We start from the raw sequence: 19,309 nt of genomic DNA, 5'->3' as shown, positions 1-19,309 counted from the left end.
ACTGTCTGTGAACCAGTGATATGGGCATGAGCATGGCAACCAATAACAGCTCTACATGCACATTACAGCACAAGTATGCTGGATGACTGATGACCATTGGGAGGGTGTGCAGGTGATGTTCTCACTTTATCCAGTCACCTCAAACTGAGGGTACAGGCCAGAGCATATACAGCCTATGAAGTATAGTAGCACTGCTCCAGCATAGCCAAGACAAGCTGCTGTATAGAGCATGCAATTGATGCCGTACTGTTACTATGTTTAGTAAGTGCTTGGACTTGGCATGCCTTCACTCCTGGCTGTCAAGCAACACCCAGCAGTGGTGTGCAACATGATCAGTTTCCCAAATAAATGCACACAGCTCTGTGCCGTGATGGTGTTGTGACCATGTATGTGCCTGTAGCAGCAGGTGTACACCTTCTGGGATACAGTTATGCATTTCTGCCACATGAACATGTGCCTTTCATTGTATGTCTACTGTCCATTGTGGAGTCAAGTTGCTACTACTGTCAGACTCATGTGGGGAGTGTTGATCAAGGTCATCATCAGACCAGTAGCTGATGCACCACTAGCAGCATACTGGCCAGGTTCAATGCACTCTGTGTTGGAGGAAACATCTTGAGCAGAATAAATGTTCACAGAAGGCTAGACAAAGTAACCCCAAGTATAATGTTCTGTGTATCATTGGCTGTGCTGTTTCTCTCGGCCATATCACACCCTGGATCAGGGACAATGGGACAGCCCTATAAGGATGCAGGACGTGGACAAGCTGCAATGTCACTGACAGACATAGAATCATATCTCACACATTCCTAGATAACATGCAAATAAAACAACTTTGAAATTCATATTCGACTCTATATTGTATAGCATTATAATGCTGTACATATGTGGCTTTCACCTCAATGGCCTGACAGAATGTGAAGGCCCTATAATACAGGACATGACAGAAAATCTGTGTAGACTGGTTTGAGATATAGCATGGCTCACCTGACCTGCATTGTCGGATGATGCATCAGATGACCTAGGGAACTGTGTAGCTGTAGTAAATGGGAAGTGCTTGTTATGCTCATCTGTACTACCATATGTAGTTATATGTATTAGATGAGAAAGGTTAAACATTGTAATAGCTCTGCATCTTGGCAAGTCAAAATCAGTGCCAACACCTGAGATATGACATTCTCAGATAGTGCTGCTATAGATGGTCCACCTCCAGTGGCATCCAACTGACATCTGTGCTGTTCAACTCATAACTCAACAAACAACTAATTTATGGAGAGCTGATCTTAGGACTTGGTGTACTTTCATGCCCAATAACTGAATTGATCCTGTTGGCTATATCCTCCGATGTAGGGTGATTGCCCCATATGCTGTCAACATAAAGGGCATCCATTAAGATTTCATTTTCCCTATTATATTATTCTGGGATGTGTGAATAAAACCCCCTCAACTGCAGCGCATAAGTGCAGGGTTTGCAAATCATCTGGAAAAATGGTTGTTTTGCATTATTTGACAATTCTGGTTTGTGCAGTCATTTAGTTACTTTTGTTTTTGAAGGAGGACCAGATTTTTTTATTTCATTCCATGTCATATCCTTGCAAAAGCTTTTATTCATGGATTGTCATATCTTATTTCTTTTAAATTGTCATAATAGGACAGTTGTGATTATGGACAGAAGGCAGAAGATTTCCACCCATCTAGAATATAATTCCTTATAGTCATGTGACTAGTGGCAGGCAATTAAAATAAACTTGATTTTTGATTATAAAAATGCAGTAAGTAATTTTCAGATAACTGAGACAGAATCATAACCCGGAATTGGTTAGGTTATATATGTTCATAGCTGCAGCACTAAGCCACGATCTCAAGAATGTTGGCCCTTCTTTCCCTCTATGTGACACTTTTGTAAAATGCAGGTGCAGTTCAGCTTTCATTGTATTTTTGCATCCCACTTCCCAAAAGCTACCTCTGAACGTCACCTGTATTAGAAATCTGCACTAAACTGCTATATTAGTTCTGAGGTGGTTAGCTCTTTTGCATGACTCGTTTGACAGAAAACTTGCATTGTGTCAGCAGATTTAAGTGCCCATTGTCTCATTTTTAAAATCCCATTTATTATTATATGATTTGTCTCTTTTTAAAAGCCCATTCATTATTGTTTGATTTAAGCAGTAGCCAATTTCAGAGTACCAAGCATAACTTCACCAAGTCTGTCTCCTGTATTTCTCATCTATTCTAAAAGTTATTCTTGGAACTCAGCTGCAGTTTGACTTAATAAATCTTCAAGTGGTGGTTGTTAAGCATCCAGGAACCAGCTGTGAGAACAAATATTTTCTTCTTTCTTTTAAAATGTAACCATTTTGATCAGTAATGGATACCCAGGAGACTAAGTGTAATCACCTATAAATTCTGCATTTTTTATTTTGTCATCAACCCAGCATCATCAATTAAATGGAAGAAGAATAAGTAACATATCTCCTCAGAGTCCTATAATAGAAGACTACATTCCTGTTAAGCTAGTCTTTAACTACAGGGGTATTATAGTAACCCATTAATCAAACTATTCATTTTTCTGTGAATTCACTCAAGTGAGACTAGTCATTGTTTTTACTGGTCCCACATCCAAGTCATGCAATGTGGCAAAAGTAGCATGTAGGCTTGGCTCTTGAACCACGGTGTTCATATACTGCAGATCAGCATTTTCTGATGGATCAGATTTGCAAACAGAGACTTGTAATAGGTCCAAAGTGACTTTGTTTTATTTAGTTTTTATAAACTTTTTTTGTCAGATCCATTAGACACTAGTTTATATGTTCAGGGGTAAAGCAGGAGCTATAATCTAGTAAAGTAAGTTCCCTGTAGTCACACAGCTCTCGTGTAGAGATTACGGAAGTAATCCCTGGACTACAAAGTGCAGCTTATTGACTGCTCACACATTTATCACTCTGTGGGATACTATTCCAAGTCCACTACTTCAATCCTTTGAAAGAAGTTCATTATATAGATTTATTTTATTAGATTTTCTCACAGTTCCAGATGCAGTTACCTATGCCTGATTTCATGCAGATTTGACTGGACTATATAAAAATGCTATCGCAGAATTATTTCTTATAACACATAAATGCTGAAAAAAATCAAGAAATGAATTCAATAAACTGTTCATGTAAGTTTTATGATAATCATAACAGCCTTGTTCTTAGTACATGTAAGTGACTGCCAAATGTCACTACATAAAAATATCAAAGAGACAGATGAATTTATGAAGATTAAGATAAACTGATTTATGGCAATTATGACAGGCATAATTGACTATAGTTCTTGTCTAAATTATTGTGAATGTGTGTGTGTGTGTGTGTGTGTGTGTGTGTGTGTGTGTGTGTGTGTGTGTGTGTGTGTGTGTGTGTGTGTGGGCGCATACCTCTATAGACACACATTTATAACATTTTAATTGTATTTTGTATTATTGCATAGCTCTCAACTAATCAGGGACAAATCTCAACAGAATCAGTGACAAACCTGGAAATAATCAAGAACAATCAGGGATACTCTTAAAACATTAGTACTATTAACTTGAGGCATTGACAGAACAAAAGATGCTGAATTACTATATAATTTCTAAAGTAAAAGAAGTCTATAACTCTAATTATTGTCATTATTTATTAAATGCCGCGGTAGCGTTGTTGCCTCACAGTAAGACGTTGTCCTGTTCAATTCCCAGTTAGAGCATCTTCTGTGTGGAGACATGCGTGAATGGACGTGCCTTCATTGAAGGTTGTGCGTCAGGGCTGGCAACTTGGCATGTAAAAATCCACTGTCAATCATTAACGGACTGGAGTTTCGCTGTGGCGACCCCTAACCAGGAAAAGCCGAAAGACACAACAACAATTTATTAAATATAATTCACCACCTATTCTCCAAAAGTCACCAATTTTAGGAGGGGAATTAAGAGGGACAGAGCTAAAATTTGGGTGAAAATCAGGGACAGTTGAGAGCTTTGTACTATTGTATTAAATTGTTCATATAATTTACCTGAGTTTTGGTACATTTCTCTTTTCTATCTAATTTCATAAAACATTATGATTGAGAATTAGATAACTGAAGTTTCTTTAGCATATAATATTGTGTATTTTTTGATTTCTCAATGAATCAGCTTTGTCTTGTTAAGTGACTTGTGTGGAGTCATGTTGTGATATACCAAAGGACATGGGTGACATATAGTACATAATACAGTAATACTGACATGAACTGCATGATAGATTGTAACACTCACAGAGGCAAACTGTATTTTGCATATATAATGCCTGCCCCATTAACTCCTAACAGGTCTACTGCTACCTGAGCCAGAGGTTTGTCCCGCAAAGCAGATAACTCGGAAAGATACCTTAGCTTATTTGTATAAGTGAGAAAGATTTACACAGGTCAGTCACAGCCATCACCCCTCTACCTGATGGATATGCTAAAAGTTATTTTTCTCAGTAGTTATCATTCTGTAGTTCTGTAGTTGTTACCATCCTATAACTAACCAACATCAAACATGACTGGACACCAGTGTGAGTTGGGCTCTACACTTGCCATGCTGTGGTCATTTCTCTTTGATGATTACTTCTTTAAATAGACAAGTGTCTCTCACTGTCACTGCAGTTAACTGACTACTCTTTCACACTGCACCAAAAGCAGGGCAAAAGACAATTCAGATGTAATAAATAATTCCTAATTGGATAAAAATTATAACAGTAGACAATGAAGAAGATTGATTAACCTGAAGAGAAAGGAATGGTCATGTATGTTATGGTGAGCACTAACACAACAGTATTATATCCCATTAACCATTTTTGTCTTTGCAAATGTAAACAATAGGTACCATAGCAAGCCATTTGTCTACATCTGGGAGGAAGAATCAGCCAACATCTCCAGAAAGACTGTTGTAGCAAGGCAGTCTCTATCTTCAGACTCACTATCTAATCTGCAAAGTTTTGTGAAACTGTGGATCAAGAACCAAGTGCCTACCATGCAAGGGTCCCTACTGAAGCCATTTTGAGTTCTGCTAATGGCACTGGTTTTATAATGGAATGAGACAGAGGATCATACAGGGGCTTTCCTGTCTCACCATGAGAAAAGTCAGTAACTCCAGTTAGTTAGCTGAATCTGTTCACATCCTCACTGAAACTCCCAGTCTTTTATAAAACTTAAATTATCATCAGGTTTGACCCCCAGAAAATGTCACTCTCATAAATTTCTTGTTGCCAGCCACTAACCTTACAGGAAAGAAACTGTTCTACAAAATTCTGAGACCAAAGATAAAAGGAGGGAAGCTGTATTTTTTGGTTGAAAGCAATCTTAGATATAACTTGTGTTATGGTGGACAGAGTAGTAGCAAGAACAACCATATCCTTGAGAAACATTGCCAAAAATTGGAACACAACATCACCACTTAACTCTGGCATTCTTAGCTAGTTTATTAGCAACCAAAAATAATAGCCCAACTAAAAACTTCAAGGAAATGGGTTTAAAGGAGAATTTGTTCAGTCTTTCCAAAGTTCATATCACACTCTGGAACTATCAGTCTCTTATGTTTAAGACATAAACTTATTTCACTGCAGGAGGTGAAGCTAATTACAGTTTTAAAGGCAAGCATAATGATAATGTTGAATGACACAACTTGGCAAAAAGACAAATTCTAGTCTATCAGCTGTGGGAAATATCTCAATGTTTGTGTCTTTCGGCTTTTCCCGGTTAGGGGTCACCACAGCGGAACTCCGGTCCGCTAATGATTGGTAGTTGATTTTTACGTGCCGAGTTACCAGCCCTGATGCACAACCTTCAACAAAGGTACGCCCATTCACGCATGTCTCCACGCAGAAGACGCTCTAGCTGAGAATCGAACTGGACAGCGTCTTACTGTGAGGTAACAAGATATGCAAATATATCTTTCAGAAGCTTTACCATGCTTCTCAAATATACTTAAGAATGACTAGAACTTTGGCACCTTTATTGTCAAATGTTCTTAAATGCATCTTACTAGTGGTGAAATATAGGACCTTTCCTTAATATTGACTAACCAGTCTCCCTAGGAAGCAGAAGTGGGTACCTTCATTAGAAATGTATTCATAGGGAATATGAAGATTGCCTTGCTCCCCTTAGAGTTGTTTGAGTCAAACTAGCCGTTATTCCCTTGCCTTTACATGGACCCTAGGAATAAGAGAGAATAAGAATATGGCCTGACTAGACCACCTGATGATTGTTCAAGTGGTTAAGATTTCTCTGTCTTACTGCTATAGCCCAAGTTCAATTCCTAGTGAGAAAAAACATCTGTTCATTTTTACTCTGGCAGTTAGTGTACTGGATTAAACTCATGAACTATTAATGGGCTAATTTCTGTAGTCCTGGGTTTTAATTTCTTAGCTTTTTTTGAGGCTATTGGGAAATGGATCATCATAATCACGAATGGTGTCCTGGTCTGAATACCTAGTAACTGGATTTAAACCCATAAATGTATGCATTTTTGTTCAGAATTTCTCCAAATTAACATTTTCCAATGAGTATAGTATATAATTGGACTCCAAAAGTTAGTGTTTACAAATATGAAGCCCTTGGGACTTAGAATCCACACTGTAACCCATCATAGATCTGTTGAATTTAACTGAGCATACATTCCACTTACATAAATCATGCACTGTAGTTGACCTTAGTCCCAGAGCTATTAACTCCAGTGGATAATCCCGTTTAACCACTCCAGAGGTATGCCTGGTATTGATAAAGATCAAGATACCTACACCTATGTGCAGTTGTTGGTCTAAATGTGCAGAGGGCACTAAAGCCTTGCACATGTGGGGTACTCTTTGTGGCTTTAAAGAATGTCTCTGTAACTGCACAGATGCTTGCATTCTCCAAGGTGAGCAGAGCTTGGAGGGAGTGCATCTTTTCGTTTAGAATCTTGGCATTGAACAGGAACATCTTTAGAATTATTTGGGTAGATTTAGCTCTGTTGGAAGATTTATAAATTTGTCATTGCCTAAAAAAGGCTATATGGGGAAGACAATGTTTTAGCCAATATTTGAAAGCCAACAGGGGACAAATGCAGACCATACTTGTAGGTTTCTTAGCCATGTTCTCTCACACTGACAAGTATTGTATCACCCTAGAATAACCCCAAAAGCTAAGCTAATTAAAATAAATTGTGTTTGTTTTGTGGCATCACTTGTTGTGAAGGTAGAATGCTGCTCAGTGCTAGGCATATACCAGCCTGTGACACATAGTATAAGAGCTCCAAAATATCTCTCTTCATCTAGTCTAAACAGGTACATCTCATGTCATTTATACCTACATTGACTATGACTGAATCATACCTGTGGTGCAATGACTTTGAGTGCATGGATAACCTGGCAGATCCTACCTCCCTGCTAGGAAACTGACTATTATTTTCTCCATGTTGACCCTTTTGAGTGAGTAGTGTATTGGCTTGTCTTATGGGATTGGGAGAAAAGCTCCACTTGATGTAGCTGTCTATGCACTATTAGGTGTATTGTGCCTGTTGAGTGATTTCAGGTTTGCTGAGGATCATTTCTGCAAGTGAAATGACCAGGAGGTTCTATCATGTTTGGGAAGATTGTATTATAAGTGGCTCAGAAGGTCTATGCATGGCATGTGATCTATGTATAGTGGATGTAGCTTGTGTGTTTCTAGAAATCTGATTGTTGTTATTTCTGTTATGACACAGTTGTCACATTGTCTCACTATTCCCATATCTACCAAACTGGCTGCAGAGAAATTGGGAAAGTGCATATCCATGATGTCAGGTCCTTTTTTGGGTTAGCTACAAATGCGCAGTACATAAGAAGTTAATGGTGGGTTGACTAAGGGTGGTTTTGGTGCTAGAGATCAGACTTGGCTATATAATGCTAAATTCAAGGTGTAGTGCTCATTAACAAGCAAATTAGCTTCTCTGTGCTACACAAAGTGCAAATCAGTTGCTTGACACTCACCAAGTTACTGGTACAGTTTCAGACATAGTTTTATAGGGTAAATTTGGCTTCTAGGTGTCTGCTTCTATAGAGAGCACTACTAACCATGCTGCATGATGGAGAGCAGCGCCAGCACGCAAACACCCCAAATTTATATAGGCACTTAAACCATAGGAAAATGGCTTCTAAGGCCTCTGGCCAATAAATTGACAATTCTTATGGCTTTCTTGTGTGTTTCTTAACTCAAATTGATCAGACCACCACCTGTTGCCACTAGATGGACTATCCAAGTCCTTTTAAGATAAAGGCACAAAAAAGATTGCTTGAGAGTATAATGCTATGACAAACATACACAAACTACCTGTTTAAGGCAATTTCCAAGTATTAGGCCCCTTTAGAATGATTTAAAGTGCAAAATCAACAAATAAGCAAAAAAATAAAACAGGGCACTCTAAAAGAGTTAACTGAAGTAGAAAATAATAAAATAAATATCTTATCGGTCAAGTACAGAGCAGAATTAATTCAGGGTCCTCTCAGAGTGTGGTGGGGGTGCCAAGCAGATGGTAGTTCTGGAAAATAAGTAGGAGGCAATTTGTAGCAGCTGGTTTGCTCGTAGGGCACTCAGTATTATGGATCTATGGAAAACAATGAATGAGGAAAGTACTTAAATAGTTTATACAACAGACAATAACAATGCTAGAGGGAAGGGATACACTTTGGAAGTCAGATTACCATAAGGGCAGATGGCCTTTTAAAACAGGCTAGCTGGACAGGAATCTGATCAAAGCCAAAATTGGAGCTCTTGTCCTATGACTCTGTGCTGCATTTCAATGGCCCCAAGTAGGTTAGAATTTTATAAACTTTAGGTTAATATCTCAGTGTGGGGAGAGACACAAAGAACAGTGGGACAGAAAGTCACTGGAATGCAACTTTAAACAGGTAAATGCTAAACAGAATACAAGACTCTGATAGCAAAACATGAATATAAACAGCTGTAAAAGCACGGCAGAACTAATCCTGGAGCAGAATATGTGGCACTTACACAAGTGTAATTCTACCACAGTCTAAGACATCAGACTATGCAGAAATTATGAGTAGTGCTGTTTATGGAAAAATGCAGTAATAAATGACTAAATGAGGTGGAACTCTGGCAGTATTTCACAGTTGTGACACAACTGTGAATGAAACTACAAGACTGAGGCTCCACACAGGGTTCAAGATACAAACAATTGGCTCTCACAAATAATTCCACTTATGCATTTACAAGTGCAGTATAATGTATAAACAATGCTAGGATCTTGCAGCGATTCACAATCCTCCCACAAATTCATATGAAGCTACAAGATTAAGGTCCATGAACAAACTAAAAATGCAAACAGATAACTTTTTTGGCTAAAACATGGAAAAAACAGAAAAGTGCAAAACAGGTATTACCAGACAGTCCATTATAAATTGCAACTTTAAATATTTAAGCAAAATTGAATATTTATATTTTTCTTTCCTTTTTAATGAAAAGGTTGTTTCACACAGTTCAGAGATTTCCACACTTGCCCAAGTCTTGAGGAAATATCCCTCTAAAACAGTCCTTTCCCATTCATAATGATCTATTTTCCTAAATGTTCCTTTTCCTTCTTTACAAGGAACAGCAGTAATTGCATAAGATACTTACCTCGCTTCTAGTCCTTAAGCTGTAATTTTCAGCTAGTCAATTATTTTGCCAAAACTGTAATAGAATATTTAAAACAGGAATTACAATGCATTTCGTAGAGGTTAATTCTTCAGATCTGAACCTCTTAGTTCACATTGTAGGTTCAGGGACAGTGAGATTGAACTTTATAACAGGAGAAATATAATGCTGATTTTCAGGCTACATATACTAACTCAGAAATTACTGCATCTCAAAGTATTCCTTTTTCTTCCAGTCACAACAGCCCTGGAGTTAGTATATGCATAAACCGCAAGGATGTGGGGGTGTAGCCATGACATCAGGCAGGTGCATGGAGACTTGCTTTCTTGTAAAAAATGCTTTTAATGTGCAGCAAGAGGTTTCACACTGTTGTAGTTTTAAAAAGATTTCAGTTAATTTCTGAGAGCTGTTAAGGATCACAGTATCAAATCTTAAAGTTCCATACCTTGTATGTACCTTTTATTGTATTAAATAGAGAATATAATTTTCATAGAACTCATGTATTAGACCTATAATGTTAAATGGGAAGTTGATACTTTTGCCATTTTTATAACTTATTTTGTACCACTGTGGTAATTATCCAGAATGCCCAAATTATACTTACTTCTATCTGTAGTTTGCCTCACAAGTACATATTTAGATATTTGTAAAAGGAAAGAATAGGCTTTTCAATCATTTTTGGAGATGAGATTTGATTACATCTAGTAATATAATGGGAAAGTCCAGGCAACTCTAAAATTAAAATAGTATCATAATTAAACAAGAACCAAAGGTATCTTCTTTTAATCTAGCCTTCATAATTAAAATTGCAAAAATTAAAATATAGTTGGTTTGTCTGAGTTTTTTGTCTGTGGGAGACTCACCAAACAGTCTCATCTAAGTATAAAGAAAGAAAGAAATATATATTTTTGTAGAAACTGGTTTAAATACCATGATGTCTATGCAGGTTTGTCTTTTGTAAGAAAATGTCTCCAGTTTATAATATTTATTCATGTTTTGTTTGCATCTCCACATTCAAAAGTTAGGCCTTCTAAAACACTATTGATTTACAGTTCACAGGTACTGGTACAGAATGCAATTAATTATTTTTTAAAGAAATGAATTATATGAAAAAGTCAAGTTATTTTTTAATGCTAATTATATCAACAAAAAAAGAAAAGAAGGAAGAAAGAAAGAAAGAAAGAAATAACTTACATTATTCATATCATATGATGGGAAATGTATATATGGTCTGGGTGAAGGAGATACCCATTTAACCTTAAGTATATTTATGCTATAAAATAGTCAAGTGTTTCTGGAAATGCTTTCATTACTGAGTGAGGTATTTAGAAATACATAGATCACTATACTAAGTGGAATAGCATACTGAACAGTGGTATCCAAGGAGATAGTGAGTCACAGGCTTGTAAAGGGTATCCAGGCTAATGGGAAAATAGCACGGTTTGCGCTGCATGCAAATGATGTGGACAGGAGTGACAATATGTCAATGTGAGCCATTACCTATGTACATGGTGAATAAAACATGGCAGTGTGATTAAAAAATGTATACAATTTGCCTAATAAGCCTTAGAGATCAGTTTATCTGAACATCATTATACTTGAAGAGCCAGAGTATCACCCATGCAAAGATGCTTAGCTAACACCTGCTTTAGGTGATCATTTGTTACTGTCCCCCTTGGCATCTAGAGACCACAATGTTGTATGCTGCCATCATCCACTTTGTCAAATGGCTGACATACTATCACAGATCATAGATGGGATACATTTGACTACTGTCAAGTGGACAATGTCATGATATGGCTGCTAACAGATCTTTTTCATCCTCACATGGAATGAACTGGGTTGTATTGACCGCCTGTCTTGGTGATTACAAAGGTTTGTGTGTTAATCATCCTTGTTAATGGAACCTTTCAACATACAACAGAGGTCACATTAAAAGTTTCACATGCCTCAGACTAATGAATGCTATACCAATTACTTTACATGATGGTGTTGCATATGTATGGGCAGCTACATTACATGATGCTGTTGCATGTGGAAGAGCATATTTGGTTTATATGGACAACAAAAGAAAGAACTACCACATGCATGCATGCATTCTTTAATGCAGCCTAGTTTCCTATATTCATGAGAGCCATTGACTGCACCCATATTGTTATCAATGTCACACCTGCTCCACCTGGCGTTTGCTATATTAACCAAAAGGACTTACAATCTACCAGATGCCAGGTGGTGTGCACTGCACAGGATATTACATGCAATGTATCTGTGTGCCATAGAGACAGTTCCAATAAAATCCACATCTGATACACCTGTAATCTCTACCAACATTTTGTGTCGGGCAAGTTTCTTTTAGGTTAGATGTACATATTGTCACTCATGCAGGCAAGGAAGTTCAGCTTCCAAGACAGACTACTCACAATATTATTCATTATGTTGTATTATAGGTGAAGCAGAATATGTTTTGGAGCCATAGTTGATGACTCCTATCAACAGCCGCTAGATAATGGCAAAGTTGGTGTAGTACACTACACAGCCACAGGTACCTAACATTGCAAAATATGTATTCAGACTGCTGAAGACCTTCTTCTACTGACCAGATGCATCTGGTCGGATACTGCAATATATTCTGAAGGCCTGGAGCAAGATAGCAGTCATATGTACCATGCTAAATAAAATGGTGCTATGAAAACTGATAGAGCAAAGGGAAGACATAACACAGGTCAACATACTTCTGGCAATAGTGGAAGAGAAGTCAGGAGTGGAGTTGTTGGAGGAAATAGCAGCAGATTGTGCCATGTTAGGTAGAACTGGGCACAATACATTGTGGCATTGGCAAATGGCACTGTTGTCCCCAACTATGGACAGGGATAAGATAAACACCGAACAAGCTAATGCATTTTACTTATTTATTTTTTTACATTTGTTGACTGGGCTAGTCTAGCTGGATACATGTCCATTTTCAGTAGAGGCCTGGGAGAAAAGCTCCACAATGCATGCATCAACAAACCCAGGTGATGCATTACATGTACAGAATGGCCATCCTGTGCATCAGTCATTATCATAAACCAGAGGAGTGGTCAGGAAAAAGACATCACCATCATTTGAATAGGTGGTGAGGCACAGTGTCAGGAGACAGCAATGCGCATAGATGGAAGGGTCATCAATTGTGACAGTCTTAACCATGCACAAAGCTAGTGGGCTGTAAAGTATCAAGGATCATTTTCTCTAGCTGGAGTATGTGGCTCCTATGGGTAGAATGCTGGTTGTTTGTGACATGTGGCACTGCATAGCACAGCACATTTGATGTTTCTGGGGGAAATTCACTATGTCTGTACTGCAGTGTGTCATCAAAGTGAAAGCAATCACTGCTCCATATTCAGGTATGGATAAGTATTACTTGAGATAAAGCTATAGAGAAATGGGCTGACATTGAACTGAAAGACCTTGAGGGGCTTGCACTGTAGGTTATGTCCATAGTGCAGTCAAAAGGCTATTAGTCACATCCTTTATCATGTTCATGGCCAGGTGTTGAGGTCACATTAGAGCTAGAGAAGCATCAGTCACATCCAGGGGAACATCCACAGCCAGTGGAGGAGGATAATGTAGCCATCTTAGGTTCATAGTTTAGTACTAAGCTAACTGCCCTTGTGAGCCATTTTAAGCCTAGCCAATTTTCCCTTGTGAGACTCAAACCCTGCACCTTGTGTTTGTAAGGCAAGCACCTTAGCCATTAAACCACCTTCCCAACTCTTGTTCAACAGTGCACAACCACATCTTACAGCTCTGTGGATACATGGATGAATGCCAAATGATCCACCACTCCTCTCAGCAGGTATTTCTACTCCAGGTCCCTATATTTGTTACCAGTCTGCATTCTGTGCAAAATGTCCTGCAGTCCTTAAAAAAGATGCAGGTCTTCTCACAGGCCATGCATACAAAGTAGCTTTGATGAGACCATCTGTGCCTAGATCATAGGGTTATACATACGCTGACTGATATCAAGGGCAATGCTTAAATCAGGGAATGTTTATTATAGCAGTGATGGCCACCTACACTCCTCTCCCCTGTAATATGAGTGCACAGCTCACAGGTGGTACAGTCCTTCAGTGCTGTCTGGGTGGTGACTATGTTTCAGTGGTGGGGCTAGTATGGAGAGGATAATGAACACTAAACACTTCTGATGCCAGAGGTTCATCCTGGACCTCTTCAATCCCTTAACTGTAGTTAGTGGGATTGTGTCCTCTATTATTAGCATAGGTAACAATTCTACTATGTTTTAAGACTGTGCCAGGTGCATGGTACCAATACTGTCAGTCTCTGGAGACCAAATGGCATCAGGCATGTGCTAATGAAATGCACTGGATCCTCTCTAAGTAGAGTATGTGAATGCATATGAATAAGATTCTTGTGGTAATGATGATATATATTTGTGTCTTTTCTCACTATGTTGCACATAGACTACTGTATATCAATAATATACATAGTTTATGGGCATATGCACACATTGTGGTGCAAGTTGTCTCTGTTGCAACCCAAAATTAGTAATAGGAAAATGCTTTGTTAAGCAGCCATATATATCTTACTGTGTAAAAAAACATTACCACTGTGGAAAATATCCTATATTTGATATACCATCATATTCAACATAAAACAATAATACTAGGAGACTTAAACATAGAATTGTGGAAAATATCCTATATTTGATATACCATCATATTCAACATAAAACAATAATACTAGGAGACTTAAACATAGAATGGCAGCTTATTGATAGCAACACCCCATCTGGTTCCATAAACCTGTATGGCTTTAAACAATTAACTACATCAGTTACGTGACTCCACCATACTGGTAGGTAATTAACCTTAGACCGGATTCTCACTAATAGACACAACAAAATTAGGGCAGCTTGTCACTTTCTAAACAACCAATGTGACCATCAACTTACATACTCTCTTAGAAGGATGATGCCATAATACTAACAAAATATGAGTGACTTTAATAATTGACTTACTTTCTGGTGTCATTCTAAGGGGTGCAATATTGTCAGCATGGAAGGAGAAGGTCAGTAGACCACTCTGCTTTGCCGGGGATTGTCTGCACCTCTCCTCTCTTGGTTTTTAAATATTAGCTAAAACATTGTCCTCCCCCCATAGTGCCTTTTTTTAGACAATGACAAACTGAAAGTACTTTCAATATAGCAAATCAAAACCAAGAAAATCTAAAGGTGTTGTTACTCAATACTAGGAGTCTAAACAAAAAAAATCCAGAGAATGCTGATGTCTGTGTGTTCACTGAGATAATGTTTAAAGCTGCGGTGAGCACACAGACAGGTCAAGGCTATAAGGTCTTCCACACATTTAGACTTGCTACTATGCAGACAGGGACTAAAGGTGGAGGTGTCTCGATTTGCATAAAAAATAAATATACCTTAAGGATGGTCAAACAGGACAAAGCACTTGAGCTTCTCCACATTCAAATCACCATAGGAAAAATCCAATATCACTTCCATGTAAGCTATAGGTCCCCCTCTATGACCCAGGAAACCCATACCATGTATTTAAACTTATTGGAAACACTCACCATCCAACCCAATACCATATTTATGGATGACTTTAATTACCCCACTATTATCTGGGAAAAATATATGACACCAAATATTCAGGTACAGAGATTCCTGCATTTTGTAAACACAAACTCTTTGGACCAGATTGTCAATACACCAACAAGGGGTACAGCCATACTGGATCTGGTCCTCAATAATATCGGGAGAGTGCTTTACACTCCCTAGTATAATGTCTTCTCTGCAAGGTCAGACCACAAAATGGTCTCCTTTAAAGTAAATATAAAACCTGGAACCCCAGCTAACCCTGAAATATTCAGGAACTACTCTAAGGCTAACTGTCTACTATTAAGTGATAACTTAGCAAAATTTCAAGCCAAAATAAACCCTGAGAACACAACTGCCTATGCAGAACTGTTCACAGAAACCATATACAAGCACGTTAATAGTTGCATGGAGGCAGCTGTACCCACCAGGAAAAAGTACAGAACTAACTCAAAAAACAACCCACCCTGGTGGAATAATAACATTAATAAGTTGTATAATAGAAGGAAGAAAATCATGGCAAAAACTAGGAGGTGCAGCACCTAGAAGAATAAAAGTACTCTTGTCAAAATAAACAAATAACTCAGAGAACAAATAAGGTCTACCAAAGCCAAAAATTGCGGCAAATTTGGTCTCCCAGGCCAAGAACAACCCCACACCATTCTTTAGCTATGTCCACAACCTCAAAGGCAATAAACAATTGTGTGCAGAGCTCATTGTAAATGGAGCCATCTATATTGAGCTGAGCCAGAAGGTAGAGTAAACCTACTGGCTGACAAATTCAGCTCCAACTTTACCCCTCTCTCCCCATTAACCTTCCCTCAAGAAATGCCATCAAATATAACTCCCCCTGCTATCACTAATTAACAGGACCTTAATGCTCTCTCTAAGGCCAAGAGCACTGCATTAATGGGCCCAGACAATAACCTAGGATGCCTTCTAAATAGGTTACCCCTAGCTACCATATAGGTGGCAATCCACTGAGCACAGAAAAAGTCATCAGAGATCTGGGGACCCAGGTTGACAGTAGCCTTTCGTTTGACACTCATGTTGCTAAAGTAGTTAGGAAAACCTTCTATATCACCCACCTGATCATGAAGGGATTCACATCTAGATCGTACTCATCACTCATTAGACCTATGATTGAGTACAATGAATGTATCTGACCAGACACCTGCTGACTGAAAGAACTCCAGCTCTATTCAGTCTGATAGGTGACCTGTGCCTGACATATAAGGCCATGTCAAACCCAGATTTGATGAATATGCTTCACCTCAAAAATCTAGATCCCTCAGAACCACGAGACTTAAACCTTGACACGGTTATAAATAGGACAGATTCATCATATGCTGTGGTCTGGCCTTGTTCAAGAGGAATCTTGACCAATGGATGGGAGATTGCAGATATAGATTACTTCAGTGTCACTGCTTGACAGAGGCACAGCAAAATGATAGGCATAGTTTTTATTCAAAGGCTTATAAATGCCCTTGGGCAGATAGCCTAGTATGAACCTATGAACCTATGAACCTATGAACCTATGAAATAGCATGAAACATGACCTATCAGGCCCCCTGGAATTTCTATTTAACTGTAGTCTCCAAACAGGCTTCATGCCTCATAAATGGAGAACAGCAACAGTCATCTATCTACACAAAGGTGGGCCACCTACAGACTGTAGAAACTACAGACCCATGAGTCTCACTAGTCTCATATGTAAAGCCATGGAAAGAATTATCATGAAAATGATAAATAATGACATAAAAAACCTCCAGACACTGAACCCAACCCAATTTGGTTTCATTAAGGGCAGGTCATGCTTACTTAAACTGGTAGACTTCTTTGAGAAGGCCATCAAAGCAATGGATGAGAGCAAAATGGTTCCCACTGCCTACCTTGATGTGGCCAAGGCATTTGATACAATCTCCCACTCAGGCATTGTTGCCAGCTTAAGACGATAGATACAAACCCTTATGCAACTAATTGGGTAGCCAGTTGGCTTACAGACAGGACCCAAGAAATTAGAATTGTGGAGTCCACCGCTACAAATTGGCCAGTCCCAAGTGGAGTCCCTTGGGGATTGTTCCTTGTGCCAATCCTTTTTGGCATTTACTTCTCTGAAGTCAAGGCCAAAGTCACTGGCCTCTGGCTGACTAAATCTGCAGATGATTGCAAATTAGGAGCTGTCATTAAATCACCCAAAAACACAAATGTTCTCCAGGAAGGGCTGTCACAGACAAACAACTGGTGACAGAGCCATGGACTAAAACTAAATGCCAAGAAATGCATAATAGTATCCTTTGGGAAGTCATCCATTCCTGGTAGTTATATTGACAACACACAGCTAAGAGCTGACAGAGTAGTCATGAGCTTGCAGACACACATAGACAGTAATCTAGCATTTGACCATCACATGTCTACAGTAGTGAAGAAATCATTCTATGTTGTGCAACTTATAAACAACGGTATGACATCTAGGTCCAAAAAAGTCATCATTCCACTGTGTTTGGCATTCGTCAGACCTATAATTGAGTACAATACCCCCTTTGGGATGTAATTAACCAGGCACATCCAACAATTGGAATGTGCACAGAGATTCCTCACTCAGTGAATAGAGGGCATAAGTAACATGTCCTGTGTAGACAGTCTCAAGGCTCTATCCCTGTATTCTGTCTCCTACAGGCTGTTGAGGGGAGATCTATGCCTGGAAAACAAGGCATTGTCAGTCGCCACTCTGATGGAGCTCTTGCATATCTGCAAAAAAAAAAAAAAAACAGAATTACCCATTTTAATAATTTTAACATTGCCTGTGATATCAATAGGACTTGCTGGAGGGGCAGGTATATGTCCCAGAGACTATCAGTTCTTCCCTAACCCAATTCAAATGTAACTTGGACAGTTGCACAGGAACAGGAAATTCATCCCTGGTTTAGCACCTATGTCTCTAATGAACACATGCAGCCTGTAAATGGTTCATCTCCCATGCACCCGCTTGTAAATATTTTACCTTCCAAGTCCCTGCTTACAGTTTCAGAGGTACCAGAGATTTGGTATGCATGGCTAGGCTTAAAAAGGCCCTTGTGGTCATGTGTCTAGTAAACACCTATGAATCTTTGAACCGATGAACCTAATATCCCAAATAAACATATGATTAACCAAGTTTGTAACTCAAAAAAACATTAACAAACACAGTTTTGTCAAATCCTTAAGAGAATATAACTGGAAAATACTATATATGCTCTTAGACTCTGCTGTCTCACACTTCAATGAGATATTCCTAAAACATTTCAATAACCTTACCCCAGTATGCACTAAAAGGGTCAAATCCAATCTTGCACCATGGCTAACAAAATAAACTAAGAAATGAATGCTACAGTGTGACAAAGCCACAAAGAGTGGTTCAAAAATAAAACATGAAATGCATTTCAGCTTTTCAGTCAAGTAAGGAATAGGACAGCAGAACAAATTAAACATAACAAGCAAACATTTTATAACATCATCCAAAATAAACATAAAAAAAACCCAAATGTCTTCTGGGCATCCATAAATAAACTTTTATATCCAGGCCAAATCACCACCCCCAACCTTTCATCCAACAGTACTACTGATTCAATTCCCACACAGTTTAACAACTATTTTATCCATCACAAACATTAATGCTTCTACTACCCTTTCAGTACATGCAGCCTCTGCTAAATATCCTTTGCTATTTGACTTCAGCCTAGTACATACCTCCACCATTAAGAAACTCCTGCATAAGCTAAAACCAACTAACCTATCTGTTAACCAACTCCCTTCAAACTACTTAAAAATGGCTGCATATGCAATTGATTTTCTGGTCTCCACACTGATAAATAGATCAACATCATTAAAATATGTTCCTTCAGTCTAGAAACATCCTTTAGTATACGTTTACAGAAAATGGAACATCTACAGCATACCTCTCAACTTTAGTCTGTTCCTTATAAAACTGATGGTTTTCTGACAAATCATTGAGGATTAAAGTCATTAAATAATGACAGACGTTTGATATTCAGACTTCATATCCTTCAAAAA

The sequence above is a fragment of the Protopterus annectens genome, chromosome 3.part1 (genome assembly GCF_019279795.1).
Source record: "Protopterus annectens isolate FY-2018-M chromosome 3.part1, PAN1.0, whole genome shotgun sequence".
Taxonomy (NCBI): domain Eukaryota; kingdom Metazoa; phylum Chordata; order Ceratodontiformes; family Protopteridae; genus Protopterus; species Protopterus annectens.
The sequence above is the reverse complement of the archived record's forward strand: the minus strand, read 5'-3'. Positions refer to the sequence as shown.